The 11,705-nt window shown below is 32.4% G+C and overlaps 1 pseudogene; it reads right to left on the reverse strand.

Annotated features, from left to right (window-relative positions):
- The window catches only part of LOC102848999, an 84,196-nt pseudogene that overhangs the window by 13,405 nt on the left and 59,086 nt on the right, over positions 1-11,705 (reverse strand).

The following is an 11,705-nucleotide window of genomic DNA, read 5'->3' on the forward strand; positions in this document are numbered from 1 at the left end:
TTATTATGAGGAAACTTGAGCTAAAGAGACAGAATTGGAGAAGAAAAGCATTAAAAAGGAAACAGGCTTCAGGTTCTTAACCACTATATTATATTGCATAACAAAATGTTTTAATCCTCTTAATGATATCATTATAATATTAGTTTATGTTATGAAGAAACATAAATCCTAACAGATGCTGGGATTTTTGAGTCCCAGGAAAATGGAAAATATGTTTTAAAAGCAAGTAAGAAAAATGTAGCATCAAAGAGTTCAGTGCATTTTTCTGATCATAAAATTTAGCACTCTATAATGAACTATTTGATAAATGACTTTTAAAAAAACTGAACATATTCATGAATTCTTAAAAAATTTACTTAAAAGGATTTAAAAATATATTTCTATAAAATTAAAATGACAATTTTTCTTGAGCAAATTAGTAAAGAAAAATAAAAGCAATGATATTAACAATGGTTAGAAGATAATGTCTAGAAGTACAAATTGATTTACAAACTCATTAAGTATAATAACAAATGTAAGTTTGTGTTCTCTGAATGAACCAGTAATTTTACCTCTAGGAATTCATCCAATGGAAAAAAACTGAACAAACTACTAAAATTTATGACATTAAAAAAAATTTCTACTTCGTTCAATTTCAAACTAGTTTTGATGCTATTCCTCATATATTGTTTGAGGTCTAACATAACCATATACAAAACAATAGTGAATGGTGCAATACATATATTACCAGATATGAGAGATTAAGATATTCTGAGTAACCCTTCATGTAAAACTCAAACTATGTTCACTTTATATCCTTTGTTTTAAATTAATACTGAAAATAGACAATTTCATGATTTAGGGCTGGTATAAGTACTGTCCAGTTTATTAAAAAATATTATACTTTTAGATTTTTAGCAAACTCAGGAAGCATAAATAATATATTCTTTGATGAAAAACTTGGTTCTAATAAAAAAAAATACGGGTTATCAACAAAGCTCAATTAGGTGTATTGACATCGGTTTTCTGCTACTAAGTTTTATGCAATGATCTATATTACCTTCTAAATTATAATGGTTTTAAAACTAATATGTAAAATCTCTGATATAGTTTAAGATTTTGCTTATCTTAGATATTATGCTATTTAAAAGGATATTATTTAGAGCATGCTAAATTAAAGTCTATCATCAGGTGTATTAAATATTACCACTTACAAGAGTATGAGAGTCAGAAAATCAAGTCACATCTTTACCAGTAGTTATTCACCTTTAAATAGTCACTTTATGATCTGTTTCTTAATCTTTAAAACAAACGATTTGAGTGAATGATTACTAAATTTCTATAATTTGTAAATAAAACTATTAAGAAAAAGAAAGCACAATATTGTAAGTAAGCATAATCTGAGTTAAATGCTTTATCAGTTTTATAACTGAAAAAAGTAGAAAAGTAGAATAATGAACAAATAATTAAAAGGTCTATAGGTAGGAAAAACCATCTTAAATGTGACAGAGAAATGAAATATAAATACCTTTGTACTTGATCTCTGATTAGGGTCTTCTCTGGACTGTAGAAGTCCTGCACCCATAGAAGGTAACTGTGTCTGAAATACAGACACACGGCCACCTGTCGGAGACATTAATTTAAAGGCAGCCTGAAGCGCAGGACCAAGGGCACTGTGTGTTTCTCTTGTGTTGGTGAACATATTTGGTAATGCATTCAATAAGTCTTTTATAAGCTGGGAAAACAAAAATTAAAAGTTGAATTACTGAGAAAGTAAAGCAAGAATTTTCTAAAGTGTAATTTTCTTTAAAACATTCCAAACTGTAGTGTCTGCCAGTGCAGGTCATTTTAGGGGCCTATAACTGAGGACTTGATAGATATGCTACCTACAGTGGCAACTGTTTGTTTCTTAATATTTTTGCAACTGTTTTTAACATTAATTACTGGATTAATAAACATACCAAGTAAACTAATGGTATATAAACAGTTGAATCAAGAAATATTTTGTTATTTTAAGGAAAAAATGAATCTCACCCCTTTACTTTCATGTAGATTCACAAGTAAGCTATCTGGTGTAGGTAGGAAAACATCTATGGAGAAAAGACATATTTTAATCAATAAATTTTGTCAAAAGAGCATAATAAATGAAATTTATCTGGTCACACATGTAATTAATGATATAATATTACTAAATCTAATATATATATATATATATATATATAAATATATATATATATATAGGTATGTGGTATGTGTATATACATATAGAGAAAGATGTAAAAAGTTCAAAATTAAAATATTTTACAGGAATGCAATATTTAAAATAAATACCAAAAGAACACTAAATTATTTTTATGCCAAATGACAAGATGTAGTATAAAATAAAGCCTCTAGTTAGAAAGACATCTTTTACATATTTCTTACCATCTATATCAGACACAATCAACATCTGAGGCTGTGATAATCCTTCTTGTAAGTTATAGAAATGAATAGTGCTATCAAAGGTAACAAATCCTATTCTTGTTCTTGAATCTCCAGGAAGTCTAAAGACAAAAAAATTATTTTAAATTCAAAATACTCTATAAAATAGTAAAAAAAAAAAGCAAACTAAAACTCTTGTTACGGTACGCTGCTAAGCTGATTCCGACTCATAGTGACATGACAGTAGAATCGTTTCATAGCATCTTATCCTGTGATCTTTATAGGGACAGTCCGTCATGTCTTTTCTCTGGCAAAACTACTGGTACTTTTGGAAGTGCTTATCTATTTGCTAGTGTTTTAATTAAGTTTAACATAATATGCCACTAAGAGTCTTTGAACATCAGTTTAAAGATAATTATTTTTTTTTTAAGGGGCAGAAATATCCTCATCATACAAGAGGCTAGTGCTTGACAAGCACAGTGGCTAGTGCTTGATTGCTAAGCAAAAGTTTTACAGTTCAAACTCAGTTGCTCTGCAGGAGAAAAATGTGGTTGTTTTTCTTCTGTAAAGACTGACAGCCTTTGAAACTCTACTGGGCAGTACTATATAGTACCAAAGTTACTAGCAGTCATAACTAATTCTACAACAGTAGGTTAGTTTGGGCCTAAATCAGGACACCTTAGAGAAGAATAAAAATGCAACATATTCTTTTAAGAGGTTAAAATTCATTAACAGTTCAGAAATTAAAGCTATGTCAGCATTCAAAGTGAAACACTAAAGGAACTGTTAGAGAATGCTTAAAGAGAGGAACATGTAAAGCTATTAATTTTTTGTTTCCACATTCAATTGTCTAACTTTCTTAAAATGCTTATAAAAATTAAAGTATCTCAAAACCAACAAAAGCATACCTAAGCAGTATGCATGACTATTATGGATGACAGATGAGCTGCTTAGCAAGCTAGGTCACAAATATTTCAGAGAATAGAATGAAACAAATGACAGAGTTAGTCAGTTTATTAAAATTAGTCTTGATATATCATGTTTCTATAAAATAATGTACATTTTTTAGAAATCTTTAAAGTGATGATAACAAGTTGTGACTCATCAGAATGGAGAAAATAGGCTGCCTCACATTCAAAATACAGAGATGAGACGGAGCTGCTCCAGCCCCAAACTCTTCTTTCCCAAAGATGCTTTTAGAGGTTTTTCCAAAAACATTTTAATATGTTATTGATTTCCTTTCATGTAGCTCTAATATGTGCTGAAAAAAATACATGTAACAAAGTATATGCCATCTTGGTAAAAGTTTCACATATACTTCTAAAATTCTGTCAATGGTTCTATTCTCTGCTGTAATTAAATATAAACATGATTTAAAAGCCATTTTTCATTCCACTTTATATTTCTGAGTTTGTGTTATCTATTAAATTTGCAAACAGTAGCTCATCTCTGTGTAATCTGTCACAGCTGTTCTTATTTCTCTGCTTACAGCCTCTTATTTTCTAGCAAGCTCACTCTTCACATTCTCAAAAATCATTTCTCTGTAGGGTGATCTTTCACTGTCACTCAGTATTACAGCAATTCCTCAATAGCTGTGACTAAAATAAGGGTAAATACACTGACCAAGAATATTAACATTAAAAACTCTAAGCTACCAACAGAAATGAAAGCAAATCATTAAGATATTTCTGTATATTTTCATTTTGAAATATTATCAGTTTCATTTACAGGCCAACATTGATTGGTCATAACTAAGACTATGGGACTACAACTAGTATTCAAACGACCAAAAATTCTCAATAATGCACAGAGATGGGGAGAACCTTCTCTACACACATGAACAACCACTGTACAATGAACCACTTTTAACAACGATTTTAAGTCTTATCTCATGAGTGATTACTAATGTGTCAAATGATAAGCTCAATTTCTGGCTTCCTGAAATATTCTGTACAATATCAATTCCTTTCTTCCTTTAATCCTGTTTATTTAGCACAATTTCAACTAATAAAAGATTTTTTTGCTCAGGAATTACATCTAAGTTTATAATTCAGATTTTGATGCTTAGTTGACCCTAAGTTAAACTTTATGGGCCTCAGTATTTGGTAATAGAGATAGCTAGGTAAGATCTAAATGTCTTACTAAATATTAAACCTTCATGACTTAAATTATCTGGTAATAAGTCAAAATAATCCAACTATGTTACATAGAATACAGAAAGTACTTTTTTTTTTTGGAAGTACTTTTAAATTCAAACAATAAATATAATTAAAACCAATTCCATAAATTTCAAACACACACACAGTCTAAAAAAATATTCTTACTTGTCCAGGTTTTCTAATAGTGACTGGCACAAAACTGTTAAATATCCACCTTCTACTGCATTATGGGATACATCTAAAACGAACAAGTAAACTGCAGGCTGAGGAGGACGAAGCTGAAAGAAAGAAAAAGAATGTCATTTCTTTAGCTAGCACAACTTGTCCTTTTATTCTACTGTTAAGTTACTGGTTGTATAACACAAAGAGTATATGCACAATTAAAACTAATGTTCTGTAAGACAGGTGCTTATGAAACAGATACTCTTTACTTTTTTCCTTGGCTAGCTGTGAATGAAATATGATAAGGTAGCCATCATACATTAGTGTCTAACTAGAATGATTGAGTGTGAGCTAAGAAATATATTAAAGAAAACTGGGCTTGTGTGTTACTTCATAATGAGCTCCATAATGTTCACCTACTCCTAAAAGTATAGGCTTTAAAATATACTTTACATCTGGATTTGCAAACTGTAATACGTAAATGGTAGTAGCTGAATTCCAGGGGGTTAAGTTGTCATCTCAGTTTTGAAATTGTGTTTCAAAATAAAATAAAGTTGTAAAAAGGCTAAAAATAGCTTAAATAGGGCTTAAGAGACCTGACAAATAACATCACATGGAGTACTGAATTAAATTTGATTCAAATAACTCAAGAGGAATAAAACCTTAACATTTCTGATGTTGGATATGGATATTAATAATCGGTCTTTATTTTGTTGGTTGTGATGGCATTGTATGTACCTTTTTTTTTTTTTTTGTATGTACATTTTTAAGGAGGCCTGGCTTTTTAGAGAACATTTATCCTTGAGAGGGGAGATGTGGAGAACATACAACCATTATCTTTTCCTTTTAAATTTAAAAATAAAAATGAAATAAAGCCTCCAAAAAAATCTGGGACTATAATGCTTCCTCTTCCCCCGACCAACAATCACCAGCTTCCCAGAAAACGGCTCCAAAATCTCTTGATGTTGACTCTGCACATAGAACAGTAGAGTTGCCCTACATGTGCCACTTCACAACAGAAGCCATATTTTACAAGAAATAATTTATAATAGCAATAAATTTAGAGTGAAAAAGTATTAAGAGTGGAAAAAAGAGTTTATCCCGTTTAGTATGAAAATAAACAATAATCCTGAAGTGAATATAGGCTAAAGTAGACACAAAGGGCCATAAAGATTAAAAAAAAAACACACACACAAAAAGAAAAGGTCAAGTACTAAGATTTCTTCACATCAGTTATTCCATTTTACCTTTTTCAACTAGCAGAACATTTGTTAACAGAAAACAAAAATTTAAAAATAAGGACACAGAAGAGATAGTTACTACACATTAAAAATTAGTAGATAAGACAAAGATGAGCAAAACATAAACCAGTAATTTATTTTTTAAAAAAGTATCTTAAAAGAGAAAATATTAAGTAAAATTATCTTAATACCTATTTATTTTTTTCCATAATCATAAAGTTTTATTAGCATTTGCTAATGATTACATATATTCTTTTAGGATATCAAATAACCTTTAGAAAGAATTTTCTATTTGTTAAATACATGGTTTTGGTCATCTGTTTTTGTTTGCACATCTTAACTTAAGTAATATGAACTACATACACTGCTGCAACTTGTAATTTGTTGATATTATTCTTCGCAGATATTCACTCTTACATGTTCAATGTTATTATTGGATTAGTGCCCGTTTTCTTTTTCTTTAAAACTAAATCAGGCACATAAATTGCTTGGGGAAAAAAATAGACCTAAGCAGATTGCTTTACTCATGTCAACATACAGATTCAGGAGAGGAGTAGTTAAGATGTTACTACGAAATATATGAATTAAAAAAGAAAAGAACCATACAGACAATTCTCAGTAGACTAAAACTATCGCCATCCTGAGGAATAATACATTTAAAGAACTGTTCAACTCTTCTTTCCTTGAGAGTAAAATTTTTAAAGTAAACATATGTGTAGACATATTAAATAATTCTGCAAATTTAATTGTAATGTTTCCAACTCAGATAAAGACTGGTAACAAAAGGCAATTATAATGACAACAACAAAAAAATTAAAATGGTATGTTCAATTTATTGCTGAGAATTCAGAATAGGACCCAGTTGTAAATTAAGTACTACCTATAATTTTAACTGTATCCCATGACTAATTTCAACATTGAATAGTTACCATGTAATCTGAAGAGGCAATGAACTCCACAGTTGAATTCTGAACTTCTGGTCGTTTATGAGGTTCACCATATGATCGAGTGAGGGGATTATACATAAATTCTTCAGGAACTAGATGAGAATTAGGAATCCAGCACAAATTTAGTAACATAGTTTGTACCTATACACACATACAAAATACTCCTAGAAACAGAAGACTTTTATGACGTTTATAAAAATTTCTGTAAACATCAAGTGGTAAAAACTAATTCCTTTAGTACTCTTTTAATATATACCTCTGGAGGGCAAAAAAAATTATTTTCTTAAATTAGCTGAGAAAATTAGGGTGCCAATAACCTTGTTTCTTCTTAGTCTTATGTCCCACTTATTAAAAACCATGACATGAAAAGAAAAAGTCAAAGAAATAAAAATTTGAAAACAATTATAATGAGACTAACTAAAAAAATGAACAAAGGTGACAAAACACACACACACATATATACAAGTTTATTCAAGTTGAATAGATCAAACCCACAAAAAAGAAGACACCCGACTTGACAGGGGCAAGCATAGTAAATCTAACATTATCTACATGACCTTTACTGTTGATTCTAAAATGAACGTTTTTACTTTGTTCTTCCTGCTGCTCTTCTCAATTTCAATTATTACTTTCACAAAATGAAGTGTCCTTAAACTATATTTTTTGCTATTTAAAGTAGCATGAAAAGGTTGTTTTTAAAGAAATGGGGAAAGAAATCATAGAATAACAATTATGTCAGGAAACACTTAAAATAATAATAAAACATTTTTAAGATTCTGAAACATACCATCATTAACTCTGTAGCACAAATTGCATTTCCATCTACGCTGGTCAATGAAGGAGACAAAAGGGTTGATATATGTTCGACAAGATCGGCATCTCACAATGGTGTTTGATGTTATAACTGGTAATTGCTGGGAAGTAAAAAAAATACAAGATGTTGTAAAATAAAGATGTATCAAAAAGAGGACTCACTCACCCCAGGGTAAAACCAACCACTTACTGCTTTGCTTTATATGTAGATTAACAACTATAATTCTGTCTATGGAATGGTTTGAAGTGGAAGTAATTTAATGTTCAGCAATGGGTTTAGCATCAACAGTAGCTATTACATTTTTTTCCCTCTTGTGTTATGACAATGAGATACCTCTAAAATAAATAGGGTGCTCTAGTGGCATAGTCTATAATGAACTGCACTGCTAACCCAAAGGTCATGCCTCTCTAGCAGTTTGAATTCATCAGCAACTACTTGGGAGAGATCAGTAGAGCTGTTTCCTGCGACTTACAGCCTCAGAAAACCCACTGGAGAGTCAGCTATGAGTTGACTCTGTCTTGACATGACAGTAATGAGTTAAGAGTTAAAATAATGTTGTTCAAATGCAATAAAAGTTAATGGCTCTCAAAATAATTTGGATGGCACCAAGAAAAAAAAATATATCAAAACTCATAGGCTAGATTCAAGAAGTAAGTGAGAAAGCAGCATTAAACTTATAAATATCTTTTTCTTTCTTTACTGACCTTTATTATCTTTACAACTGGTCCTATACTATCAGGAGCTTGTCAGACAGTCCTGATGAGGACAGAGAACAAAAGAATGTATCTCTTTAAAAAATTATCTCTTTATCCTCAATTTGGGAAAACACTATTATCTTCAGTGCAGAAAATTTAGAAAATATTAAGAAATCACATATAGTCTATCTCCCTTAGTTGTTGTTAGGTGCCATCGAGTATGACTCAGTGACTCTATGAACAACAGATCTGAACCCATGTACTATCCTGTACCATCCTCACAATCTCTGACACTTATAACAATGTTACATAATTATTTTTCCTTTTCTATTCATGTTGCTACTTTCTATACTTTTGAGTAGGAAAGTAAGTTTAATGAACGAGTTTATTAACTTTCACTGCATTAGGATCTAACATGACTTTACCCAAATTTACTGCTTAAGTAAATTCCAACTCCCAGCAATCCTACCTGACATAAAACAGTAGTTCCTTAGGGATTCAAAAGCTATAAATCTTACAGAAGCAGAATGCACACCTTTCTCTCAAAAAAGCAGCTGGTGAATTTTAAACACTGACATTTTGGTCAGTAGGAGAGTACTTTTAACCAACTCAGCAGCAGAGCTCCTTCTAGCATGGTAACTCATTGTTGTCAAGTCAGAACCAACTCCTGTGGGGTTTAAGAGACTATCCATCTTGCTCCCATGAAACAGCTGGTAGATTCAATTGCCAGAGGTGCTGCCGTTGTATGAGCAACACAACTTCCTACAGACTGTGACACCAAAGACCCCTTCTACCATGATAAATAATAAATATTTGTTGGATGAAGGCAAGCAAAAGCAGCTCTGTAGGCACAGGAGGGGTACAAAACCACAGATGTAAAAATGCAAAATGCAAAATGAGGCATAAATGAAAAGTCTTTGCATAAATACCATAAGAATACATAAAAATCTAGCAAGACAGGTATCAAATAAAACAGATTTTGGGAATTCAAGAAATGTTAAGTCCCTGGTGATGCAGTTTGCAATCAGGTGATAAATTGAGAGGTTGGCAGTTTGAATACATTCAGCAACACCAGGGAAGAAACAAACCCGGTTGACCCTAGTTGTAAAAACTGGACTAGTGGCAAGAAGCTGTGCTGTAATCCTGAAGTTGTGTAGTTCGAATGCACCAGATACTCTACTGGTGAAGGAGGGGCAATCTCCTCCTGTGCCAGTCAGATGCGATTCCATGGTACACAACCAGAAAAGAAAAGGAAGGGGAAAAAAGCCCAGATAACTCTATGGAATGCTTGTGCTCTGTAACACATGGGAGTCCACAAGTCACAAAACAACAACAAGCAGCAATGCTTGAATTTAATATCAGTGAGAACACTCATAGTGTTCCTTCTAGGACTCCTAAGCTTGACCTATCTTTGATGGCCATTCTGATTTCCAAAACTACTAAATTTTCAATATACAGCTCAAACCTTCTCTCCTGTAGACAATGTTTTCTACTCTATTCAGAGGCAGCACTCCCCATACTGCATCTATTAAATACTTGAGAGATTTTGATTAATTACATGAATCAATTAGCCTGTGCACTTGATTTTTACAACTTTCGTCAAGGTAGATAAGACCTGTCAAGAGACAATACAGTGACATCTTCATTTTGGTATTACTAGTGCTTGGTTCTGAGCCTGTGAATGATTTTCATAAAGCAAGTGGTTCTGAAAATGTTTGCTGAATTGAACTGGACAGAAATTACATTTTAACCCAAATAAAACAGTGAAGATGACAAAATTTCTTTAAAAATACACAATCTAAATAATGTTACACAGAGGTAGGTACACAGGATTCACAAACATTTATAAACATGTTACTTTACCGTTAAGTCTCTAAAAGGATGCAACAACAATCCTAGAGGGAGTTTAGCTTTATTCAGTAAAGCCTGTGTCTGTGGGATATTTGTCAATGTACACCGAAATGAACTGCAAAAGAAAAAAAAAACCAACACAGACTAACATTAGCTATCAAAAAAGTATATATGGAAGCATGAACTCTAAGTAACATTACATAAAATAAATGTTTAAGAACATTTAAAAGCAGTGAGAATCTTAAAAGCTGGCAAGCAGCCATCTACAGTGCAACTCTTGGTCTCTCCCTGTCCAGAGCAAAGAAGAGAGAAGAAAAGGAAAGATATACAGAAATAATTACTCTCAAGGACTTAGAGAACACATAGACTTCATAGAACTCCTCGACCCTGCTTCTACTGCAAATTGCTCTAAAAGGGATCATTGTAGAACATCCTGGATAGAGAAAACTGTGAAACAAAAACAATGCTGCAAGGATGAAAAGGGACTGCACAGGTGTTTTGTTCGGTTGTACACTGGGATGCCATGATTTGGAACTGACTCAAGAGGACTCAATAAGAACATAATGAATTATTATGTAACTACTGTAAGAACTGAGGTCTGTCTGACTATACCCAATAATATGCTCTGCTACTTGCAAACTACTTTGTGGAAAATTAGTTGACAGACTGAGTCTGATGATCACTAAGCCTTGGAATACCTGCTGGGGAGATTCCCTACCTTACAGTACCCTCTAAAACCAGCTGCCCTGTATTCTTGCTTTCAGTACACTAAGAAGGATTTTCTCTGGACCCTGCTGATTTTTAGGAAATGTTTTTGTCCTCCTGGCATCTCTCCTCCCTCCTAAAGTAAACTCTGATTTGATTGTCTTTTTATTAGAACTCAATATTGGCTATTAACCTTTAGCCAATTATTTTCCTCTCCTTATAGATTGATTCAGAGAATAGGGTAATGAGGGTAGGTGTGTCAGAAATAAAGTTGGCACAGGATAGAGTAGGTTTCAGAGCCATTGTACATGGGTCACTATGCGTCACAAGCAACTTGACGGCACATAACAACAACAACATGGCTCTTTTTTTAAAGGGTAGAGAATGTAGTATCACTGCAAGAGTTCACTTTTTTCCAATATCCATCAGTGTTTAAAATGGTGACATGTTCAGCATGAAAGCACAGGATGTGGTATATTATATATTTAAAAAGTAATCTTCAGGGGAGCTCTGGTGGCCTAGTGGCAAGGACCTGCAACTACAATCCCAGAGGCACGCGGTTCGAATCCACCAGATGCTCTGCCGGGGAAGGAGGGACAATTTCCTCCTGTACCAGTCAGATATGATTTGACGGTACACTCACACAAAAATAATAAAAATAAAAAAAGAAATGTTAGAATAAAAAGTAATCTTCCTCCTGAGCATGTGATGCTATCAAGTTATTAAGTATA

The sequence above is a fragment of the Elephantulus edwardii genome, unplaced genomic scaffold (genome assembly GCF_000299155.1).
Source record: "Elephantulus edwardii isolate Elephantulus edwardi_28Jun2011 unplaced genomic scaffold, EleEdw1.0 scaffold00012, whole genome shotgun sequence".
Classification (NCBI taxonomy): Eukaryota; Metazoa; Chordata; class Mammalia; order Macroscelidea; family Macroscelididae; genus Elephantulus; species Elephantulus edwardii.